Source organism: Rattus norvegicus, chromosome 1, assembly GCF_036323735.1.
Source record: "Rattus norvegicus strain BN/NHsdMcwi chromosome 1, GRCr8, whole genome shotgun sequence".
Classification (NCBI taxonomy): domain Eukaryota; kingdom Metazoa; phylum Chordata; class Mammalia; order Rodentia; family Muridae; genus Rattus; species Rattus norvegicus.
Window position 1 is genome coordinate 222,978,080 of NC_086019.1, and position 26,064 is coordinate 223,004,143.

The 26,064-nt window shown below is 41.1% G+C and overlaps 1 protein-coding gene and 1 long non-coding RNA gene across 2 annotated transcripts in view; both read left to right on the forward strand.

Moving 5' to 3' along the window:
• The window catches only part of LOC134485208 (uncharacterized), a 58,260-nt gene extending 38,446 nt beyond the window's left edge, over window positions 1–19,814 (forward strand). Inside the window, exons 1-2 of the long non-coding RNA XR_010063205.1 lie at window positions 1–14,978; window positions 15,061–19,814. The exon at window positions 1–14,978 is cut by the window's left edge and continues 38,446 nt beyond it. This is a non-coding gene — a long non-coding RNA (uncharacterized LOC134485208). The remainder of the gene's footprint in view (window positions 14,979–15,060) is intronic.
• Window positions 1–26,064, forward strand: part of Gnaq (G protein subunit alpha q) — a 246,302-nt gene that overhangs the window by 125,627 nt on the left and 94,611 nt on the right. The window lies entirely within an intron of this gene.

Here is a 26,064-nt window from a genome sequence, read left to right on the forward strand (position 1 = left end):
ACTTGCCAGAACCAAGTGCTAGAGGAGTCACCTACACAAGTTAGCAGAATGAATGTCTATTCTCCCAATTACAGCCTAGAGAGTGTTTCTTAAGCTATAGAGATGCCATCTGATGATGCTCTTTGGTTCCCTGACTCCACTGGCAGCCCACCTAGAGCAGCCACCTATCCAAAAGTGGTGTCTGTAAACCAGTTCACATCTGCTGAGAGCACATTGTTAGGTTGGAGACCTTTGTACTCTTTGGTCAACACCAACATGTTGAGGAAAATCTAAGAACTCACAGCATTCACAGAGAACTAGAAGAGAATCTAAGAACTTCTGACAGTTTCAGAGAACTTCATAATTTTCAAAGATTATCATTCAGGTACTGTTCAGCTTATACTTTGAACCTGTGATCTTTGAGCCTAAGTGTAACCTTATTGCTCAGAACCATGATGTCTGTTTATTTTGCCGATCACTTCCGTAGCTATTTTGATGTAATCATTTTGTAGGGGGGCAGGTGGAAAACAAGCTGGGCAGGTTGGGGTAAGAGTTAATGGAGGAAGCAAAGTTAGTATTTTAGCAAACTGTTCTTTTTGTGGTCCATAAGTTATCCAGTGACTCCATGTAGAAACAGAAATATTAAAACCCAAATCCCAACTGGGAGTGGTGTAGTAGTTCTAGCTACTCAGAAGGCTACATCAGGAGAATTACCTGAGTTCAGGGAGTTTGGGACAGGATATTTATTCCAAGATCCACCTCTTGAAAAAAAGCCTGTGTGCAAGAATCTGAGAGGCAGTCAGTCTTCTGCTGCCTACAAAGCACTCTGCCCAACCCTTTGTTTCTTTGTATCAGGCAGTGAGGGTGCCCAGGAAATGAATGCCTGCGTCTTTGGAGTGTGGCTGAAATTTACCCTGAGACTCCTGATCATACCATGATGTTTCTGGACCAGCGGCAGAGGCTGGTCTAGCTAGGGGTCTAATCATGGCAATAATAGGTTTAAGACTATGTGATTTATAGTAGGAGATAAATGGGGATAGTAACAGAATTCTGATAGGAAAGATGTCTCCATCCTTATATTCTGAGTACTTTGTTTTTCTAGGTACTTTAAAAATAAACCATTTTACTTATCACTTCTGTTCTCTTGTAAAATAGGTTTTTGGGTTTGTATGGTGTGAACTGAAATGTTTGCCTCCTTAGTTCAAGAACTGATTGGTCTGTTTGTTTTTATTCAGGTACTCACCACACAGGCTAAGAACAGTAGTGGACTTACTGGTGTGGAAGTTGTTAATAAATTAATTCTTTGGGTAATTTCACTCTGAGCCTGTATCATATTCCTGGCATCTCATATGCAAAGGCACTTTAAAAGTTGCTTCTTTTTGTATTATCAGAGTTCATTTTAAAAAACAGACAGGCAAAAAAGGGAGGAAAATTTCCACCAAGCCTCACCCACTGATAGGCTCCTCCCAGTGAAGTACCACACTTGCTCTGTCTCTGTCTCACTCTGAGTTGAGTCTCAGCACATCATTTTCATGAACGTCGGTGTGGAACACCTTGTCATGCCATCTGGCTGCATCCTAAGCTCTGTGGGCCTCACTGTGGTCTGGCAGCCTGTCTAGGCAGCCTAGCCTTTTGGCATTGGATGGCTTCTGGTGCCAGCAGTGTAAGCAGTGCTTCCGTGACATGCTTGAAAACCCCGTGTCCTTGCTTGAATGCTGGCTTTCCATACTTTGATAAAGTTCCTTAGGAGTGTCATGTGCTGTCTCTAGCATAGGCTCTTCCTCTGGGTTTCTGGGTCAGTTCAAGCCGGATGATTTCAACAGCAGCTCTCTTCTACACTATAAGAAACTCAAGTTTCTTTTCTCTAAAAGAAACTCAAACTGACTCACAGCTCACCAGGATCTTTTAAAAATGTGTGGTATGAAGTGTAAAAACACGACAGTGAACCCACAGTACCTCCTCAGAGAATTCTAGGTTACGGATCCAGTCAGCAGCAGTTTTGACAGCATGAGTCTGCTCTACACCTTTGATTACTGTCCAGAAACTCAGTGAAAGCAATAATTAGGCAATACCCAGGCTGTGACCAAGAGGGTCAGCCAGGAGTTTAAACAAAAATATTAGTTACACAGATGCTGTTCCTGTATTCACCCAGGAGCCTTTGAGCCCCCACTACATGTTGGTGAACAAGAAGGAGAGCAGCCCTGTTCACTGTATGTACCTCTGGGTAGGTGTGTATGACAGACGAAGGGAAGGCTCAGTAATAACAGTAATTTACATAGTGTCTTAGAAAAAGATACGTGTTTGGGGAACCTCATAGAAGTATAAAAGAAATGGGATATTTTAGATATAAGAGAGAATATTTTGGTCTCTCTGACATGCTAATGTTTGGGCCAAAACTTCCAAAAGAAGATAGCAAAGCAAGATGCCCCCTATGACAGGCCAGGCAAGATGTACTGGAGGAAGGGCCCTGAAGCAGAGGTATACCCTAGTTCAGGACTGTGTTTGCAAGTGCAAACCTACACTGTGTTTAGCCCCGTTTTTCACTTTATTTACCTTTTCTAACACAGTCTTTAAGTCTGTGGTGCGGGGCTAAGTCCTAGAAAATATATCATTTTCCTGCAATGAGAAGTGCACAGTGTACCCTGCATATCCTTACACTTGAGAGTAAATGAACACAGTGACTTGGTCCCAGTAGGAGCAGAATGCTTTGATAAACGCTAGGCCCATGTTTAATCTTATTAATGGAACTCAACTGTATGTGAGAAGACAAATCCAGTAGGTCAAAGAGACGCTAGAAATCATCCACAGGTGCACGAGGGTTAGTCTGACTTCTCACCTGAGTGGAGGACAGGCTCAGGTGATTCAGGAGCTTGGTACCTGCCTGGTTTGAGCTGCTGTGGCATCACCTAGAACAGGTGACAGGGTTCTCAGACTGTGGGGTCTTTTCTTCAGGTTTCTCTCAGGGCCTCAGTGTTGCTGTCCAAGGCTTATGTGATGAGTGCATTTCAAATCATCCTCAGTTGTGAGATAATTTCCTCTCTCCTTTCATTGAAGTTATCATTGATCTTCTACTTGTTAATGTGAGATGTGCACCCACAATTAGACACTGGATGACTTACTGAACTTAGCGTCCTTAAAGGAAAGGGTAGTGTCATCATAAGAATCAGATGGTGGCTGGGAAAGTGTTCCTGGCTTGGAATTCTAATACCAGCCACAAAGTAGAGCCTGCACCAGTCAGGTGAGAGCTTTCAGATCTGCTCACGTGTGATTATTGACTCAACACAGCTTCATACCAAGGTGCACTCTATCATACTTTTCCATTGTTTTAAATTAACAAAATTTCATTTGTAAAAATATCATTTGTAAAAATAATTTCGTCCTCTCTAAAAATATGTATAAGACATTGAGCTGTCTTCCGGAGAGCATTTATTGAAGCTGGACTTTGCCTGTTTAGAAGGTTAAGAAGGTCTGAGCAGATGTTGTTGACATGTCCAGTAAGAACAGTCCAGCATGTGCTAGGCACAATTTCAGAATGACTGAATGCAGAGGAAAGGTGTGTATTTTAGAAACATGATGGAAGCTATCATCTTCCCAGGACTTTCCAGATAGTCTTGGTTTACCATCAGTTTTCACACTCATTAATTTTCTTCCTCATTAATGAAAATCTATCTTAAATTTGTTACAACCTTAAAAATTAAAATACCTGTCTCAAATTTTAAGCTTAGTAGGCCTGAGCAATTTTTCCTCTACAAATGTGTGTGAAGTGTGCATGGTGTGTGTGGGGGTGGTGCTACAGCATTCAGGTGGGGGTCAGAGGACAGCTTTGGAGTCAGAGTTGATAGCGAGCGCTGTTACCTGCTAAGTTAAGTCACCAGCCCAGTTTTAAAATACAGCATTTCTAAAAGAGTGCTGAAGCAAGCTGCAGAATCAGTATCAGCCTCTGTCCCCATGGGTACACAGGCTGCTGGACAGAGACAGGACATAGAGGTCTGTTGGAAGGAGTGTCGGAAATTAAGCTTTGGCAGAGAGTAGACTAAAAATGCATTGGGTATATACTTCAGATGGCAGACTCTGGACTTTTGGGCAGTGAATAATTCTAGTAACAAAGGAAAATGGGCATCGCAGATGGGCTTGTGCCTTTTTGTTTCTTGTTGGCAGTTTCCCTATTGAGCTCTGGCAAGTCCAGAACTCACTATTTAGACCAAGCTAGACTCAGATTTGTGGTGATCCACCTGCTTCTGACTTCTAAGAACTGGGATTATAAGAATTACCACCACACCCGACTGATGCTATGTTGTTTGTTGTGAGATTTAATTAAGCTCATTTTTTTTTACCTTCCTGTCAGTAAAAGTGGGTTATTTCTAATAACTAAGGCCAATAAGAGATTAGAGTAACCAATCATATTCTTACTACGTTGGGTTTTAAGTGTAGAACAGGATCCTAATAGTTTTTATGTGAAAATTATTAAAGTATTATATAATTTTCTCACACCTTCTAAAATGATAGTTTGGGAAAAGGCAAACATAGATTACTCATTTATCTTTTTTCTTACTTGGCCAATCCCCTAATTTGGAAGTTATGCAGCAGTCACATAAGTGTGAATATGTTAACCTGCCAGCTGACAGTTCTACCCCAGTGTTCAGTGTCCAGTAAAAAAGAACTGATTGGCTTTCCCTGCTCTTCCCACCATGTAGGATGCTAACAAGGCTCTTTCTGAAACCACTGTGAAGTTCATGAGAACCCAGTAGTAAGCACCACACTGTCAGTCTCTGCAGTATGCAGCAAGGAATATAAAATACTTGTACAAGAGCATAGGCTATGACCCATTCTTTAGAGAGCCGGCTAGTGCAACAAGTCCTAGAAGCCTGAGAGCTCTGGAAATGGTGCTGAGCGATTGCAGCTACCTACTTGTCATGGAACTTGCATTCCATTGTTTGGAATGCTAGTTTTGATCACCGGCCATCTCATCTGCTTCCAAGTATGACCTCTTTGGCTCCCATGTAAAAAAGTTAATCTAGCTGAAAGGATTTATTACATTTAATATATTGTGAAAAAACTCTATTTTAATTGATTTTTCCCCCTCAGTTACTCTGTATGGAGAATTTTGACCTTTTAAGGTTCGATTTTGTGATTAAGAGGGAGTGGACATCAGGTAGAGAATATGGCTGTAATAGCGCACACGCTCACTGCTTTCCATACTTTTTTAATTGCTTTCTTAGAGACAGAAATTAAAGCCAGATCACTGACTTATGACTGAATGACCTGGGGCAAGCCCTATTTTTTTCAGGGAAGTAGAAATACTAATAATATTTGCCTTATAGGGTTATTGGGGAACTCTTTAGAGATAAGGATCAAGCAAGAGTTAATAGCTAGTACTTAGCATAAAGCTCACACCCAGTTAGCAAAGCCCTTCAGAAACAATGGCTGTAAACCAGCTTAGAGGAGTGGGTTTAAGGCAGTCTTAGGAGGTGTGGTGTTTGTTTAACCATCATTTCAGATTTATAACAGCAGCTATGCCAGCTATGATAGATCTCTTTTATTGGCTTAGGTGGAGTCCTAAGACATCATGTCATTAGTGTTTAACAGTAATAAAAAGGGAACTGAATTGTCATTCTGGAAGAGGGGTTCAGCACCATGCCTATACTTCCTAGTATGAGGCTGTGCCTTTGTGGAGGAAGCTGGCTGAGGCTTCACAGTCAGTCCTGCCACTCCCTGTACAAAAAGGACCTCTATACAATGCCTGCTGTCCCGCTCCATGGGACGAGACCAGATATTTCTTCCTTAGGATCCCAAAGACCCCAACCTATCTGCGAACCCCTCATGTCAGTTTCCTTAATGTCAGGGGCAATTAAAAAAAAGCCATAGTTACTGTTTTACGGCTATTGGTAGGCATACAGGGCAGATGTTTGGTTTATATTTCTAGCCACACCACTTGAAGTTTTAACTACATGACACATTGATCCTCGTCAGGTGGCAGAAGATCACACAGCTGGTGTGTGGTTAGCTGGGTTTTCAGAAATACGGCTGCATATTGAGCACTGCTCAGTGTGTGGGCCTCTGTGTTTCCTCTCTTCTGTCCTCTGAAGAATGGCAATAATGAGCTGAAGTGAGACAACGGGCCCCAACTTTGCTGTGTTTGATGACTCCCATCAGCCTGTGCACCCAGTAAGGCCTTCCTGTTAAACCAACTCTCTTGAGAGGTTTTATCATATGAAAGATTGAGGGGTGCCTTTCAGCATGTGGTTTCTCCGACTCTCTTGATTCTGGGGAAACAGGCTGGTTTATGAGTACAGTTTCTAAAGCTCTTTCTTTGTATCATACTTGACTCTGATCTGTAAGAGTAGACATTTTCCCAGGTATTTGTCCATTCCCAAGCTTCTTGAAGGAAGCAAACCCAGGAAGTAGTTAGCAGATGAGTCAACTTGAACTTGCTTGTAGTACCCACCCAGACTCTCAGCCTAAGAGTCTGTCTGCCTAGATGGTGGCTTCTGCCAAAGGTCTGTAGGGGCAGTGGACCCCACTATGGCTGTGCCCAGTAAAGAGTTAGGATATATTTATGTGTACCATTTTTTCTAGACTCTGAAGGTGTGGGTTAGCATAACTGATTGCTTTTTGACTGAAGAGGTTGTGCTGTGCAGAAGATGTCATTTCTGGCAACATCTAATTGGGTGCAGATCATTTGCGTCTCTAATAATATGAAGAAGTTACTTATGGAGCACAGCAAAGCCATCCATCTCTCCTTTGCAGCAGGGAACAGTTTGCTCCAGCTCCAACAGAGAATTTAGGTTCTAGTCACTTCACTGGTTCAGATAATCATATGGAACCAACTGTCTCACCCTCCCTGCATCTCCCATGGTGGTTCCCATTTTCTAATAAGGTCATTTTAAAGTTTAGACATATTGATTAGCACTCCCACCGTAAATATCTGAAGTATAAATTGTGTTCAAGGGAGTTCTAAGGATGCATTTCCCAGAGACTTTAATAACAGCAGTTGAAATTGACAGTCCCTTTTGTTTGCCTCAAAAAATTAATTATTTATTTTTATTGTACAGGCATGTTGCCTCGCATGTATGTATGTTCATCAAATGTATGCAGTACCCAAGGAGGCCAGAAGAGGTCATTCCCTGAATCAGATCCCCTGGAACAGAAGTTTCAGAGTATTTTGAAGCCCCTATGTCGTTGCTGGGAATTAAGCTTGTACCTTTTGGAAGAGAAGCCACTGCTGTTAACCACAGAGATATCTCTCCTGCTCAGTCTCTTTCTTGTACACATCTGGCACCTAATTTTATCCTTACACTTCTAGACTAGAGGGCTAAAGAGGCATATGTAGAGATGGGGTAGGGGCTAGGAGAAGATGGAAGTGAGAATGTCACAAAATCTGAGCTGTTGTCTCTTACCCACAACAGCAGCAGGCGGTAGATTCCAGAGAAGGAAGTAGACCATGGAAGAAAGACTCATTTTCTTTTTCACTCTGGTTGTTATCTGAGGCCTGTCAGAGACTAAAAGCTGTGTGAAGTGTACAAATCATTTCTTCTTCTTCTTACCCTGTGCTCTCCTCTCAGTCTCTACCTATCCTTACTCCAAGGATCCTAAAATGCTCTTGAAACAAAAATGCCTGCCAACAAATTCAGGTCTACACTCTCATTTCAGTCAGCAACTTACCAGTTCTATTTCAGCATCGCTTTCATTTGGATGGTTTTTAACTCCTAGGGGCACTAAAAATAAATATAAAATAAATATGCATTTCTGTTATTAGCCCTATTAGGGAATACATAATATTATTTTCCTTAGGTTAAGGCCAATCTTCAAAAAGGATAATAAATATAATAAGGTTTCTTTTCTTCAGGAGCACATCCACCCCGGAGCTATCAGCTGCTATCCCTTGTCTATGAAAACAGGTAGATAGTTTATACTGAAGTTGTTCCTGTCCTTTAACTGGCTGGCCTAAGTGGGGCTTGCAACATTCTCAAGATTAAACTGATGGGAAGAGGACAAGCCCTGCTCTGTTGTCCTTTCAGATCCTCATCCCCTGGGGCAGATTCTGGCCCCTCCCTCCAGTGTCTTTATGAGAATGTCCTCATGACCTGGGCTTTCCAGATCTTCCTTCCGCAGACTCCACCTTACCCTTCCTGTTCTTTCATTGTCCATGCTTGTCCCTAAGAGAAGGCACTGCTAGTGTGCCAAGCTTCCAGGTAGAGTATCAGTTTGTCTTATTCAGAAAGTCCCACTCACGCAAATCTGCACATTGTGTCTCTACAGAGGTGGGTTGTGCTTAAAATAGTCTAAAACCAAAGCAGTCTTTTAAAAAATGTTTCTCTACATTTTAGGCTTATTTTTATACACATGTGTTTTGCCATCATGGATGTATGTGTACCACATGAGTGCTTAATGCTGTAGAGGTCAGAAGGAGGTGTTAGATCTCTTAGAACTGAGTAACAGATGGGTGTAAGCCACCATGTGGGTGTTGGGACTCAAACCCCTCTGCACGAGTAACAAGTGCTCTAAAGCCCTGAGCCATCTTTCCAGCCCCCTTAATGATCTTTTTGAGTGTGATCTTAGCCTTCGTCTCTCGTTCTCTGGGCTTTGGTGTGGTATTCCTATTTGTGGAACAGTAGATAATTAGATAATCTCTCTGTCAATCAAACACATTTGTGTTCAAGAACTAAATGTGTCAAAGTATATTAAAATGTGCTTTTGTTCTATACCTCTTAATAAATTGTGTGTTTGCATTATGAGTTTCCTAAATGAAGATCAGTGTTCCATGGTAGAGCTGTGTCATATGCACATTTAGCATATGACGGATTCCATTTATACACATGATGTTCCCTCCAGAGCTAAGCCTTGGCTTGTGTTCTTCCAGTGAAGGGAAGCTGCAGCTGAAACACTGACGCGAAACAAACGGAACACTTACTTTTGGCTCTTACCTTCTCAGAACTTAGATCCTAGTAGTTCAATGGTGATTTGACAGTGATTTTAGGAATTTTTATAGATAATGTTGACCATATGTAATTTCTGAGTACTGAATTTAGAGACATACCGTGGTCTGTTTACTTTCTGTGTTCTGAAGCCAGAATTACTCAGCTAGGTGCTGGGTGAGTGCTTTAGAAGTATTAATCTGAGGTAGAGTAGGACGTTACCAGTTTCAGAGAGATAGTTGCTACTCAGGAAGTCTCTGTGAACACTTATGCTACCTACTATTTGATTTGAATAAATTACTAAAACTCGTTCCTTATTAGTCCTGGAATAAAATGAAGTACTAAGCTCAATGTGCATGAGATCATTCGGGGCATAGGCAGTGTTTTGTCCACAGTTCCAGTTGCTCTTGCATATGGCCATTTATGGCCATGCACATACACCCTGGGGAAAGCTCAGCACTGCTTAGGTTGGAAACAAACGAGAAGGAAAGCACCAACCTAAACTCAGGTTATCCTACAGAGGATCTTCTCTCTACAGCAGTCGATCTCATACCTTAAAGAACCATGAGTTTTATATTTGGCCACAGTAGTAACGTGCCTGCATAGACGACATCAAGGCAAGTAAATGCTAACTGTGAACAACTGACATGTTCTCCTCTGGATAGATACTGGAGTTAAACTTCAGAGTGCAGCACCCTGCGTTCATAGAGAATGGATGAGAGGGCTGGAGAGATGGCTCAGCCGTTAAAGGCTAGGCTCACAACCAAAAATATAAGAGAATGGAAGAGAAGCCTCATTTGAATACCTTGCCTGTGAAGATAAGAAAAGGCTATTGAAGACCCCTCTGAGGTTTCATCATAAAATATTATAACCCCATCCCCAACAAAACAAAACAAATCCCATTTGTAATCTTCAGAATGAGAGAAGAATTTTTTTTTAAAAAACTGCTTTAAAAATGGCTTTTTTAAAAATGACATTCGTTTAGTCTCTCTCTCTCTCTCTCTCTCTCTCTCTCTCTCTCTCTCTCTGTGTGTGTGTGTGTGTGTGTGTGTGTGTGTGTGTGTGTGTGTATCATGGTACACATGCAGAATACAGTTGGTTTTCTCCTTCCACTATATGGGTTCTGGGAATGGAGGCTTGAAAATGTCTTTACCTTCTGAGCTCTATCACCACCCCACACCCCAAATCCCAAATGGCATTTCCAAACTCCACCCTTAACCACCATAGAGATGATTATGTTCATCCCTTGTACACAAGTAGAATTCGTATTGAATATCCTCTATCTGAAATGCTTGGAGACCAGAAGTGTTTTGGATCCCCCCACCCCCCACAGATTCTGAAATGTTTGCATATACATGAGTTATACTGGGGATGAGGCCCAAGTCTAAGTGGAAATTCATTTATGTTTGCCTATATCTTATACATACACTCTGAAGACACTTAAATTTAAGAATTATTTTTTTCTCATGAAGTGAAGTTTCATGTTGTGGTATTTCCCACTGTGATGCTCATTCGCGGTGGAAGTTTCCGTGTGTTGAGCATTTCAGATATAAAGGTTTTGGATTTTGAATGCACAACTTGTGTTGATAGTGAATAATAGTTCTGAGTTCTTAAGAGCTTGGTAAAGACCATAATATCATTTAGGACTGCCTTAAGAAAACAATATTAGAAAAAGCTGGAATTCTTTATTTGGTTCTTTAGATATTCCCTAAACTTACAGCATATATTGTAGGCAGAGCCACAACCAAAAATGAAAATGGTTTTTACATAGTTTGTTGAAGAAGTAATGTGCTGTCAATAAAGGTCCTCATATCCCTGTACAGAAGGAGGTATTAAGACAAGTGGTCCTGCTATGTGCCTACACATACCATCAATGAGTGAGCATCTCTACCACAGTGTCCATTGTCTGTGGCATTATTCTCCTGTCCATTCTCATCTGATTTTGGAGTCTGTGATTAGACTCGTTTTATCTCTTCTTGGATTCCATAGGAATGGAATTTTACTATATCGATCACTTATGTTAATATACTACATTAACATCATTCTCCAGGGTTTCTATGCATGCTCACATGTGTCAGTGGGGTCCCTCCACCCCAACACACATTGTTTTGGTTGTCTCTTAGTTTCCTGTTTAGGGTAAACCACAGCTTACCCATTCAGCTTTTGGTAGGCATTTGAATTAATGTTTTTAATTGGTGTATATTAATTCTATAAAACAGTGTTTCATTACAACGTATTTATTGTAGTTTTGACAGTGTTTCATTCCAGGGGAGCATTCCCTGGGTACAAGTATGCTATACTTGGAAGAGACATAGAACTCATCTCTGACCTCACATATAGGAAGCAAATGTGTTTGTCAGTCTTGCACAATTTGATTATTTGCAAAGGAAAGTATGCAAATCAACTCTAGTAACTGATTAAACTCAATTGAACTGTCCAGACTCTGCCCTAAAAACTCATAATAGCAAATACTTTGACTCGTTGAAAAGAACTGCATCAAGGAAATATACTCTCTAGTTCTTCTACTTAACTTTTAATTACAGGTGGTGATTCAGAGGCCTCAAACAAACTAGGAAACGGCCAAATTAAGGTGTATTTCTGTAGGTGATATTCTGGTTTGGATTTTTTTTCGAGAATCACTTGAGCACAACTATAAATGTTTGCTAGGGCAGTGATGTTCTTGAATAGTATCTAAAGGAGTTAGAGAAGTGGCTCATTCAGTCAGAGGTTTTTTGCACAAGCATGAGTGCCTGAGTTTAGATCCCAGCACCTATGGTAGCTGAGCCTGATGACACACTCATAGCCCTAGTGTTAAGGCTAGAGACAGTAGGATCCTGTATCTCACTGGCTAGACAGGTCAGCTAATAAGTGACTGCCTTTCTCTCTCTCCTGCCTCAGAGGAAAAATAATGATGGAGAGCAACAGAGGAAGACATCTGGTATTGACTTTGGCTTCTGCATGTATGCGTACACACGTGCACAGTTTGCATGCACACACATGTAAAATAGAGTATACTAAGCCTTAATTTTTGCCTTCATTTTTGCACTTATATTTAGCAAATATGGTGGTTTACCAGTTGACTAAATTATCTGAAGAAAGAGTAATACAAAATTCTCTGTAAGCTGACCACACTTTGTGGGAATTTTATCTATCTCTAAAATGTTGAAATAAACCCAGGAAACTTTGGCTTATTAGTTCTATCCTTTGTCCTTCGATGTTATCTTCTTAGGGTTCAGGGATTGGGACTGGCATTTTCTACTGTGAACAAAAATGGCTTCACAGTGAAGAGTAGGAAACATTCTTTTCTGAATTCATTTAATCAGGTTTGTCCTACAAAGTATGTAACTAAATTTCCTCTCTAGAATAAGTTTATATTTTAGACAAAATGTTGGCCATATTAATTTCAACTTCTTCCTAAGCTTTTACCCATTTTCACCTCAACATAATGATGCTTTAATTTATATTTTAAGAACTACTCGATCTCTATGTTTGTATTATTTAAATGTATTACTGTATACAAGTATGAAATCACTGCTGGCTGCATTGTTTTATCAATTAGGATTGGAAAATACAACTTATAGTTTTGTTTATTTACTTAGCCATAGTTATTAGTACAAAATGCTGAAATATAACAAGCAGCCATTTCCACGTTGGCTGAAATTATCCGACTTTACTTGTGTTTTTATTTATTTCACTGAAATAATTTTATCACCTTAATGGTAAATAATTAGTATGGGGCAGAATTCATCAACTATGATTCCTATCTGATTGCCTGGAATATAAGAATCAAATATAGGTGTGTCTGTATTGAACCTCATGTAAACTTCTGAGATTGCAAGTTTTACAGGTTGGATCAGTTCCTTAGTCCCTTGTATTCTTCATCTTCCAATTTGATCGTATCAAAGATATATAGCTCTGTGTGTGTGTTGGTGTGTCTGGGTGTCTATATGTTCTTATTCTCTTAACAATTTATGTAGCATTTAAATATTATTTTGTGTTACAGTTCATAAGAAGGTGATTTAAGCACACAAGAGGATGAATATAGGTTTTATGCAAAAAATGTTTAAAGAGTTAAACATTTAGGAAGTTTGGTAATTAAAGAGGGAGGAGTCCTAGAATCAATGCCTCCTAGATGTGGGGGGAAGATTGCACACTCTCTCAAATCAGTAGGCTCTCCAGAACTGTGTGTTTTCATCACTGTGCTATCCTTAGCACCTGAAATGCTACCTGGCGCAGAGTAGGTTTCATTAAATCGCCCTTGCCCAACCCTGTGTTACCTTTTTGAACCACTCTGATTCCTGATTACTTTAGATTCATAGAGCATAAGACATGGTGTGATTGCTGAAGATGATCTGATTCCCTCTTAATAGATGAGAAAGAGCTGGGAGCCGAGAGGGAAGTGACTTGTTTAAGAACCAAAGCACGACTCTAGATATGCCTGTAGTCCACTCACTCAGCCATCTTTAACAGTTCATGTGTGATGTGGTTGGTCAGGCTACTTTCAACATGTCTAGTTTTGGCTTCTTGGTACTTAAAACATCTCACTCAGTGGGTTGTCCTAAAATGAATGACATGTGGATAGAAAGTTCTTGAAAGTTCACACTGTGGGTCATATGCTAAAATCCTTTCTAAGTTCAATATATTTCAAAAACATATTGATAAGGATGAGAGAAATGGTCTTTTTTTTTTTTTTAGCATAGATTATGAACAGCTTCTTGGAAGGACATTTTTACAAGTAATGTAGTGCATGTTGTTATTCTGATCTGTCCTACTGACCTGGCTGTGTGAGGGTCTTCTCCACTCTTAGTCCCTGTTGTAACTCTTGAGTAGCAGCCCCAGCAGCTTTTGAGGTAGGGAAGGAGTGGAATAGCAGTTAAAAGAAGTGCATTACCAGATTGCTGACAATGTGGAGGTGTTTATATAAATTTAGCTCTGTTTGTATCTTTGGATAAAAAGGAGTTTTCTCTTACTAGGTGAACAAACTGAGTAATAAGGTGGCAGTGTGAGGTGTGGTGTTGGGGATGATATATATGTGGTTCTGAGTTCCAGCTAGGGAACTCAGCACTCATAATGCCTCCCAGTATTGGAGTGTATGTGCAAAAGGCCTATTTATAAAGATATTCACACAGAGGAACCAGCAAGATGATTTGGCCAGGTGATAGCAACAGATTCTGCTGTCTCCCCTATTCTTCTAAAGGAACTAATAGTAGAGCTGGAAAAGATGTAGTCTCTCTTGCTGCTATGAATGGAGTAACCACAACCACAGGACCTCTGATAGTCACAAGTCTGAACTGTGTCAGACAGTCCAGTCTACAGGTTCAACATTACTCTGCTGGTTGTGCAGGAAAATCAGGTTTATACCTAAGTTTTGATCCCTTTCTTTGTGTTCACAGGTGAAATAGGGGTCAAGGTCCTTACCCTGTACCACTCCAGTCTGGTTTGCCTCACTTTTCAGCTAACAACCTCCATGTTCACATTAGAGTCACCCAGCTGACCCAGGATCATCTCCCAGTTTTAAAACCTAACTTCCCTTGCCATATAAAGTAACAGTTTCACAGGCGTTGTGAACTTGGATATCTCTGAGGAGCCATTCTTTGCCTACCATAGTAAGAAGTGACTATTCTGTTGCCTTAAGCAGAGACACAGCTGTAGCTGTAGGAGCATGTCAGCCTGAGGTGATGTCATGTGGAAGGAGCCAGAGAAATACAGTCATCTTTCCGTCTCCGAAGGGTGAATATTCTAAGAGTTCCAGGGACTCTAGAAACAGAGGCACTGTTGTGTGCTGCGTAGCCTGTGCTTTCCTATGTGCCTGGTGAATGTTGTGTCAGAGCTAACGTAGGCAGGCAGTGTTTACAGCATCCACACAAAAGGTGAAGAGATAGCACTCTTTCCAGCCAGGACGGGTCTGTGTTCCATTATGATGCTTAGAACAGAGTACAGGTAAAACTTTCAAACTGTTTATTTCTGTAATGGTTTAACATGTTGGACTATGTTATTAACTGTAACTGAATCTGCAGAAAGTGAAACTGCGTGAAAGGGCAGTGTGCTAAGTGTTTGTCTCAGGCTCCTGGCTGAGCATGACATGTGCTAAGTGTTTGTCTCAGGCTCCTGGCTGAGCATGACATGTGCTAAGTGTTTGTCTCAGGCTCCTGGCTGAGCATGACAGGCAGTGTTGATGCTTCTTCCTTGTAGGATAGGAGTGACTAGAGGGAGGAGAAGGGACCAGCAGGGGCATGCTGAAGTCCTCACATAGGAAGAGATTGCAGCCAGTCTGTTTGGGGATGTTTTAGTCTTCAGAGTTCTGGGATTATAGGTCCATCACCATTCTGAATCTTAACTCCCTGAAGACCACAGAACTCAGTAAGTTTCTGAGATCAGTGTGGTTGGGGTACGCATAACTTAGTCCAGAGGTGGGACAAGAGAATCATATTCTTGTTTGACATTTCAGCCTGCATCCATTCCCCTACTGTATTTAATAATGCACGTTTCAAACCTGTGTTACTTCCCTACTGCTCATTAGCTAACTGCTTGTTCACATGGACACCAGTGTTTCCTGAAATTTTCTGTTGCTTCCACATCTCTCCAGCCTGCTTGATGGAATTGTTTGATGAGACCTCCAAAGTTTCTCCAGGCAGAAAAATTATAGCCCAGGTTCCTTGTGGGATCTTAGTGGAACTGCCTTAGCCTCTTGCCTCAGCTTGTCCTGGCTATAGCCCCACTAACCTGGCCTGCAGTTAACCCTGTTCTGTGCTACTGAGAAATACTGCCTTTGTGCTAAGGAGTCTTGGTGGAAAGACTTCATCTATGGAATAGGCAAGACTAGAAAGTTCACTTCCTTTGAAAAATTGTGTATACTTTTCTGTAAGTTATAGATGGTTTTATATTTGTTTAGTTTTTCTTTGCTCAGAAAGTTAAATGTTTCTAATAATACATTTCTTTAGTAAATCCAGAACAGAAAGTTAAATTTTGTTTGCTCACAAATGCTGTGCTGAGGCCAGTAAAAGCTTTTCCTCTTAAAAAGCCTCAATTACTTGCAAAGCGGGTTTCTAGGATTATTCTTCTATGGCTGGTGCTTGCTGAAAGGAATATTTAAAACTAAGCTTCCATTGAATAAGGACTGTTGCACAGATTATCCACATACAAACAGACACTGAATGAAGTTGATTTTTGTGGAGCTGAGGGTCTTCTACATTTGCATCTGTGCTTAGCAGGCCTTACAGTCTGCATCCTCATATCTAAAAGTCACCACTGTTTCTTTTTTCAAAGCAAAGATTCACATAAATGGGGGTGAATTATTTAAATCATGGTTGTGGGATTTTAGTAAGCTTGACAGGCATCTGTTGTGGCCAAACAGATACATGTGTCAAAATATGGTATTGGTTTAATGAAGTTAATCAATATATTAATATAGCATTCTACCTTCTATGAGAAAACCATAATGAAGACATTTTAAAATTTTTTTCTCTTTTATTTTGTGTATTTACATTTCAAATGTTATCCCCTTTCCCGGTTTCTCCTCTGGAACCCTCCTATCCTTCTCCCTCCCCCTGCAACTGTGAGTGTACCCCCTCCCACCCACCCACTTCCATCTCATTGCCCTGGCCTTCCCCTACACGGAGGAATTGAGCCTTCATAGGACCAAGGGCCTTTCATTGATGCCAGACAGTGCCATCCTCTGCTACATATGTGGCTGGAGCCATGGGTCCCTCCATGTATACTATTTGGTTGGTGGTTTAGTCCCTGGGAGCTTTGGGAGGTCTGGTTGGTTGATATTGCTGTTTTACCTATGGGATTGCAAACCCCTTCAGCTCCTTCAATCTTTTCTCTAACTCCTCCATTGGGGTCCCTGTGCTCAGTCCAATGGTTGGCTGCCTCGGCCTTTGTCAGGCTCTGGCAGAGCCTCTCAGGAGACAGCTAGAACAGGCTCTTGTCAGCAAGCATTTCTTGGCATCAGTAATAGTGACTGGGTTTGGTGTCTGTATATGGGTTGGATCCCCAGGTGGGGCATCTCTGGGTGGTCTTTCCTTCACTCTCTGCTCCACACTTTGTCCATATTTATTTCTCCATTAAAAATTTGGTGATGAGTGGGTGTCCCCATCCTCCAACCAAGGGCCTTGCCTAACCTCTGGATGTTCTCTACAGGTTGTCCCTCCCCTTTGTTGGGCATTTCAGCTAATCTTATCCCTGTTGGGTCCTGGGAGCCTCTTGCTTTCCTGGCATCTGGGACTTGCTGGTGGCTACCTCCAGTCCCCCCCGCCCCCCAATTTGCTACACAGTTCTGTTCAAATTCTTGACCCTCTATATATCATCCCAGTCTCCTTCCATACCTGATCCTGCCCCCCTTTCTCCCCCTCTCCCTCCTCTCTTCCTCCCAAGTCCCTCCCATCCTCTACCTCCCCTGAGTATTTTGCTCCCCCTTCTAAGAAGGACTGAGGCATCTACGTTTTGAACTTCCTTCTTGAGCTTCATATGCTCTGGTAAAACACACTGTAGGTGTGCATATTCACTAGCTTTGAACTTCCAAGTTTTATTGTTTTATCAGCAATGTGTATGATCATGCTGTAATGGCAAGGCAGGGACCTCGTGCTCAAATGGACATTTTAGTGGCTTCAGGCATGTTAGTATGGGGCACCATTTTTGATCAGAAACTCTGCTCCAAATTTTTTGAGATAGGACTCTGTTACTATGTTAGTTGTGTAGGAAAAATGAAAAAATAAGTCTCAGATGTGGTGACATATACCTGGTTGCTGGCACATAATTACAGAGAAGGAAAGACAGTGGCAGAAATAGAGAAACAAGGAGAAGGCCAAGTGCAGAGTTTGTTGCAATGAGATGCATCCAGAAAAGGCTCAGAAGGTTTGAGGAGGAGGTAGGTTAGAGGATCAGGAGACTCTGTATTCAGTATCAGTTGCACCTCAGAGCAGCCGTGGTGTTCAAAAAGAGACATTGTCCTGGGAGATGATTGCAAAAAGGTGCTCACAAAAGGAGAACAGGCAGCCACCACGGGGAAGGAGAAACAGAGTTAGTGGGGCTGGGGGAGGACCAGGAAGGACTCCTGAAGAAGGAAGTGACTCATGTGTCAGGTATGGCAGGAGGCGAAGACTCAGAAAGTGCCCCGGAGGAGGACCTGCGGCCACCCAAGAGCTGTCTCAGCAGTTTACCCAGAGAAGGTTGGTGGAGAGCATGATGAGGTTAAGGAAAGTTGCCTCCAATCCTAGCAAAAGGAGGGAAGTGATAGTCACCAAAATGGCTCTGGGAAACTTCTTTAACTCTCTTTCTACTCTGTATGTAGAGTAATGGTCCCCAGTATCATCCTGTTGTGTATTGCATGTATCTCTGGGCTATATGGTCCTGAGTTTGTTTCTGGGTTGAGAATCCCAGTATTGAAAGGTTAAACCATCCACACCTCTGCTTGCTCAGGAAGTTCAGCCCCCTGCTTGAGCCAGAGGTGAAAACTGTCCTCCTAGCTATGAGGTCAGTCCCCATACACATACCTCCCAGCTCCTGCCTACAGGGGCTCCTGAATACAGAGCTCAGCCACTAAGCTTCCAGAAGGGTGAATTGAAAGCAGGTTTGTAATGAAAATGCAATAACTTTCTTACTCGGTACTTTTTCCCATTCACGGGCTTTTTGTAAATCAGGCTCTGGGACAAACAGAGCTGACAGCTGTTTTTAAAAGCTTTGGAGTAATTTGTAAGGAAATAAAAAGAAACCTAGCTCTGTGGAAAAATGTAACCACATTTCAAAACTTGGGTTAAAAACCTTTATCATCATTTCAGCATGCTTGACCTGTAAATTGTTTTTTTTTTTTCCATTAAACTAAACAGAAGGCAAGAAAGTGACTTTTTAGGAGTATAAAGGACTTTCTTGCTTGTTATTAACATTCAGGGCAGAAATTTAGGCAGCAGCCCTCTGCGTTCTCTCTCAGGTTTCTCCCATTCCCCCCCCCCCCCTTCCTGTTCTTTTAGACTGGCCTACAGTCTAGCTGGTGTGCCTCATCCGGATCCATGCAGGCTGCAGTGATCTAGGTGAGAATTGCAACACTCTAGGTTTTAACTGCATATTACCAACTTTACAAAGCCAAACTGCAGATGCCTGTTGAAAGTGACTGAATTTTTCAGCACAGAATTCCATGTTTGGTAAGAAGAGGACCCGAGATCGCAGGATGTCGATGTCACAGTCACGAAAACTGTCCAGTGAATGTCATGTTTGGGTTTTTTGATGACTTGAGTTCTAATGAGCCTGGACAGCCCTCTCTCTCTTGCCCAGCATACATTGCTAGCCCTAACAGCTTTCCTGCAGTGTTAGAGATGGTGGTAGGCATAGCCAAGCAGGTCAGCTCTGGCTTTTCATCAGAAGGAGGCAAGGGTGCAGCTGTGGGGATTTGGAAGCGATAAGGGGGTCAGTCAGTACTGACACCTCCAATTCTGCAGACTGTTTTCACTCTTCACAAAGAAAGCTGCCTTTCAGCTTCAAAGAAATACTTAAAAGAATTGCTGGAATGAGACTGTGTTTAAATAGTTGTGTTTGTCTTATGTTATTGATCTTGCAAGGTTAAACAATTAAAAGGAAACCAAAGGCTTCATGAATGTTCAGTGTGACTAGTTCTCAGAAACTACCTAGGTTATATTTCACAAAGGAAACTTTAAAGTAATTACATTACACTGTATCCTTAAATTTGGAAGCTATTCATTTCCTATCTTTTCTCTTGTCATGTCCAAAGAGATTTGTGTTTCTGAAGTCTGGGGAAAAACAAAATGAAATCTAGAGTGAGGTGTGACATCTTTAAGTGGGTCTGACTAGAAAGTGTTCTTAGGGGGCTGGGGATTTAGCTCAGTGGTAGAGCGCTTACCTAGGAAGCGCAAGGCCCTAGGTTCGGTCCCCAGCTCCGAAAAAAAGAACCAAAAAAAAAAAAAGAAAGTGTTCTTAGTTGATGCATACCTCCAGATGTGAGCCACTGTTAGGAAATACCGGCAATATTTGCTTATCCCAGGAAACAGCTAAGTTTTCTAGCTGTTAAGATGTTAATAAGCTAATAATATATTCATTTGCTAGAAGTATAGTTATATATTACCTATTTTCTTCCTATACATACATAAGCCCACATGTGTGTTTAGGAAACTTAAGTTCCATTCCATTATTCTTTGTATATGTAACTCACCACATATACAAACATCTACATATAAGATACCTATCTTCCTTGCTCCAGGACTGTGTTTGGCTTTCACAGAGACAAGTTTTACAATGAGACAATAGATGCTTCTTTAAGTAGTTCAGTGCTGGAATATTACTATGAGACAAAATAAACTCTTAGTGCTGACTAAATAAAAGGGATAAATAAAAGGAATATTTAGATTATTTATTTATTCAACAAATATTTGGAAAATAAAGGCCAAGACCAAGTCTTGTGTCAGGAACTTGGCTGTAGTATGTGTTATTTTTCTCTTTCTTTCATTGTATGTGTTGACCACAGTAAGTGTAAAATACAGGAACTGAATTAAGATGTTTCCTTGTACTGCATGTAAATTCAAAATACCCAACGATGTTTCTGACTGATTCACTTGTGTTTTGGTTCTCATGTGATGCCAGTGAAGACATTTATAGCAAACAGCAGAGGGCTTCTCTTTAGTTCTCTCCACTGCACTTTTATGAGAAACCATTGAGCTGACTTTCATTAAGAATTGAAAACTCAGAGTCTGTGCCCTTGTTTTGAGGCCTCTGACATCGATCTTTGTGCTAGTTGGAGTCTAGCCTCTCCAGCCCCCCTCGCCTGGGCTTTCCTCTGCTGTTCAATGGATTCCCATCACCAGTAATGCACTCACTGCGTTTCTTCATGTGACTACCATGTTCATGACCACCCATGAGAGACATGCTCAGTGTTTTCCTAAAAGCAGAACCATTCAGAGAACTCAGAGAGATCAAAACAGTGAGCTAACTATCTAATTAGATAGATTTCCTCATAGGGTAAGCCTGGAAAATTATTCTTTGACAGGGTTGTGATATAAAAATACATCTTATGTCCAAACAGGAAGCCATGGATCTGACTCTTCATTTTTATTGATGGTTATTTGTTTGTTCATTATAAAACTGAGGTTTCTTTTTGTTCTTTGTTTTAATTACAAACCATTCACTGACCCTCAGGGTCTACTTCATTTGATTGGTTGTGTCTTTTGTAGTTGCTTCCTTCTGATTGGTTGTGTCTTCTACAGTTGCTTTCATTTTATGCTATTCTTGCTTTTCTCCATTTTTCTCCATTACACCAAATTTCCTCTTTTGGTTCTTTCTAATATTCCAATATGGTTTTTGGTAAACTTCTTGTTGGAAGAACACTGGACCATTCTTTAAAGGGAACCAGTGTGACTTCTTTACTCTGAAACAGGGCACATGTCACTGAAGTCATTTCTGAGACAAGGAAAATAGCCACTAACCAGAACAGCCATATACAAATCATTATCAAACATTTTCTTCCTATTTTTTTAAAGTGCTATTTTCCAGAAAGAGTGGGAGGAGAAATCTTCTATGAAAATGTGTTGTATTTCTATTCAACCAGATACTTCTTTGCACCACAAAGGAAATTCTAGATTTGCAATTATATTCTCTTACTAGCAAAGCATGGTCTCACCTATCACACCAAGCTGTGACTTAAACTGTGTGCACTAGTCCCTATAGACCAGTGGTTCTTAGCCTTCCTAATGCTATAACCCTTTGGTACTGTTACTCAAGTTATGGTGACCCCAACCATAATATTATTTTTGTTGCTACTTCATAACTGTAATTTTGTTTCTGTTATGAATCGTAATGTAAATATCTGATACACAGGAGAATATCTGATATGTGACTCCCGTGTAAGCCTTTCAATCCCTACTATGGGGTTGCAACCCACAGTTGGAGAACCACTGTTGTAGATGCATGCACTCCTACTAGGCACATTACTCTCCAGTTTCAGTTTTATGACTGATAGTACTGACTGTAGTGATTATATCAAGAGGAAATACATGTGCCTTAGCTTCATCTCCTGGGAGGGCCATTCCAGGGTTGAGAGAATGAACAGTTTCACAGTGTGCTGATTTGTTTTGTCTTCAGGCGTCACTTAAGAGTAAAAAATAAGCAGGAACAAATGGCACCTGAAGTACTTAATGAGCAGATAACTGCCACTCGGCCCATGTTTAGTTGAATGTGGCCTACTGTTTAAACATTTTATATATATATATATATATATATATATATATATATATATATATATATATATATATTCTCTCTCTCTCTCTCTCTCTCTCACACACACACACACACACACACACACACACACACACACACACACACACACACACACAAGGTTTCTTTATGTAGCTTTGGCTGTCCTGAAACTCACTCTGTCGATCATGCTGGTTTTGTCCACCAGCCTTGTCCTCATAAAAGCAGGGATTAGTAGCATGTGACACCATACTCAGCTTGTTTTTGACAATCTTATTAGCATATGTTTCAGAAAAGGATGTAATTGACCTTCGGTTTTAAGAAGTAGGTGAAAGCTTAGGGCATAACTCAATCAGTAATGTGCTGGCCACAGTTTATCCCCAGTGCCCACATAAAGGCTGGTGGTTGTGGTGTGCACATGCAACGCCAGAGCTGGGGTGTAGGTAGAGACAGGCAGATTGCTGGGGTTTGCTGCCAGCCAGTCCTGCCTAATCTCTGAGCTCTAGGCAAGTGAGAGAGCCTTTTTCAACAATGTGTGAAGTTCCTGAGAAACAACAACTTAAGGTTGACCTCTGTTTGCAAGCACATGTGGGTTTGTAACCGAAAGAAACAAGTTGGGTGTCAGATGCATCAGGTTTCCTTGAGGTTGATTAGTTCTTATTCCTCATTATTCATTACCCCTCGAATTAAGGAATACAAGTCAGCTTTCATTAGCCTGTGTATGAGCAGCATTCATTAGCCATTGTATTTAATTTATCAATCTCTGCATTAAAATCAACTGGAAAAACATGAAACCCAGGAGTTTTAAATGAGCTAATTCCATGATCTGTATTTTGCACTATGAGTAAGTACATTTTAAAGTTGTAAAAATACACAAGATCTAAGGGAGACATGACACTTATACAAAATAATAGTTGTGTATTTGAGATTTCAAGAAAGAAATAAAAGCACCTTTGAACCCATAAACCACTTTTCCCTGCAATAACAGCTGTAGGAAGCTGAATTCACCTTTTAGTTATCAGTGACTTCTTATCAAAATGCCAACAGGTGTAGCACTCTCTGTCTTCTTGCCTAAAGGCATTCCAGAGTTCATTTAGGTGGTTTATGTAATAATGGGAAGATTCTTAGAAATAGGACAGAGTGGATATAAGGTAATTGCTTTTTTCTTTTTCTTTTAGAGTAATTTTGAAAAGTCCTAAATTAAAATTTAATGGACTAATGAGAACACAGGACTCACCATTGCTCCATATGATGTCCAGCTTATCTGTGGCTCTGACCTGTGGTTGTGTATATTATAATTTATTTTTCTGCCTCCTTTTTAAAAAGATTGTTCAAGGCTTGCACAAAATCAAGAATTACTATGATGCTGTGATTTCTTGGTATTCTTTGGAAGGCTGTTTTGTTCTTTCTTCATGAAGATAATAACTTACTTGGTTCGCTCTCATGATAAATGTTTGGAATCACTTGTTTCCAAGGTCAGAATCTAAACATTAACTGGGATGTGAGGTCACAGCAGTACAGCATATCCTCAGGCATGGTGCTCATTGCCTTTTCCTGGGTCCTGTCAGTACTAAATGCAATCCCTTGAGATAAGAACTATTAATTCTTCATTTTCAGATAAGGAATTAGAATCTGGTAATTCCCAAGAGCCACATGATATAAGACCAGCTCAGATCTGACTCTTGACTGCTGCTGACGAATTTCTCCTTGCTCTCTGGGGTCAAAAGACATGGAAACAAGAAATTGATATATAGTATACTCTTTCTGAACTTTTTTCCTATTTCACAATGCTTTTTTAAAGTATGTGCATGCATGTGTGCATGATCAGTCATACATGTCACAGTGCATGTGTGGGTCAGAAGCCAATTCAGGATTCTGGGTTTGAACTCAGATCATTGGACTTGGCAACAAGTATGTTTACCCACTGAGCTCTCTCAAAAGCCCTGACATGCTATTGTTGAAAACAGTTTTTACCAAACCACATTTGTCTTCTTTTCAAAACTATCATTTTTTTATAGAAATAATAAAGAAGAAACGAATTGTTAATTCATCTGTCCAAGCTCAAAAGTGTGTTGTGAGAGTGACTCCTAGGCAATGTGTCTTATCCCACGTGGCCAGAATATAAATCTCTCAACCTTATTTTGTCTGTTTTCTTAGTGGTAAAATGAAGATGAAGTTGTCTGTGCCCTACCGTCCAAGTACTAATGAAGGATTTGTGTCAAGTGTTTCAGCTCCTTACAGAAAGAAGAGAGAGAGAGAGAGAGAGAGAGAGAGAGAGAGAGAGAGAGAGAGAGAGAGAGTGTGTGTGTGTGTGTGTGTGTGTTATATTTGTGGTTTTATGTTTGTCTGGGTGCACATACGTATGTGCGAGTGTGGAGGCCGACACCCATATGTCATGTATCTATCTCTTCTTCCTTACAACTTATTTTTTAAGACAGGGTTTTACACCAAACCTGAACCTCATAGATTTGCTAGATTATCTGGACAGTGAACTTCAGGATCATCCTGACTCTGTCTACCCAACTGTTAGGGTTAAAGGCATACTTCCATACACACGATTTTATGTGGGTGCCGAGGGGTCCAAGCTCAGGCCCCCATGCTCATGCAGCAATCACTCTGCTAACAGCACCATCCCCCTCACCCTGAAGGTTTAAGTGTAAGACCAGGAGTAATGTGGCAAGTATGCACTGGTGAGGCTGTCTTGCCAGATACTGAGTTCCAGTACAGAGTCAGAGTGTGCTGTTCAAACCACAAAAGTGAGGAACAGGAGAAAGAGCACTGTTCTGGGAATTATTCTACCACCCCATAGTCAGGCAACATGATCTGGAAATGGGGTGAGCAGGTGGGTAGGAAGTACCTTTTAACTCTTGCTATAGCCAGCATTAGTTGTTCAAGATTATGAAAGCAAGGACCGCCCTCCCACCCCCACTCCCACCCCCACCCCCACCCCCACCCCTGTATTGTCCTGCTGGTTCTTCACTACAGCTGTGCTGTGTCCCCGTCTCCTTGTTTTGCTGAAGCACTTGTACCTAACAGCTCTTGAGTTCAGGCAAAGAAGGGGCTGTGGGAGCACTGGCTGGGAGCAGGGTAGAGTTGTGGTAGCAGTCACAGTGTGACTGCCTGTATCACCTCACTATTGGATACAGGCAGGTCAGCTCTCTTCCCATGATTTTCTAACATTCTAACATTCCATGACATTCTAACACCTGCTTTCAAGTTCTCTTTTAAATGTGAACTTCTGCTTTTCTGTCAGCAGTCAATTCTCATTTCAAATACCTACAATAACATTTCTCTGTAATTCATTGACTTTGGCACTCACACTGTTTCCTTAAGTACTCAGTTGATAAGAACAGGAATCTGCTTTCTTTTTAGTTTTCTTTTCTTTTCTTTTCTTTTTTTCTTTTTTAACTGAGCTGGGAGAGAAAAATCATTCAAAACAAAAAAAGCAGCTTCCTCTGAAACAATCCATTGAAGCAGAGTTTTGGCTCCATTGATGTTGGAGTTCACATTACACAAGGATGCTCAGTGAGGGAACTAGGAGAAAGGTACACTTTAGAGTGTTTAGAAGCAGACCGAGCACACTTCCCCACTCACTATGCAGCTGTCAGCATTTGCCATCCCTGCCAGGATGAGCCAGGTGGTGCCAAGCAAGGACCTAGTTACTAGAGTGCACATATATGATAGAGTAGAACAATAGAAAGGTGGTAATAAAATACTCTTTATGCCACTCACCTAGAATTTGAATCCAGCCTGTTCTCCTTTCTTTTTCCCTTCCTTTCCTGCTTTCTTGAGCAGGCCAGGCTAGCCTTGAATTAAATCATGTGTTGTCCCACTGGATTCTGCCTCAGTTTTCTAGAGACCTGCAGGCTGTGCCTTCCCTCCCAGTAATCAGAATACTGAGAAATGACACACATCAGAATTAAAGTCTAAGATTTTCAATTCCGTGGTAGGGGAAGGAGGCATATCATGCGTAATA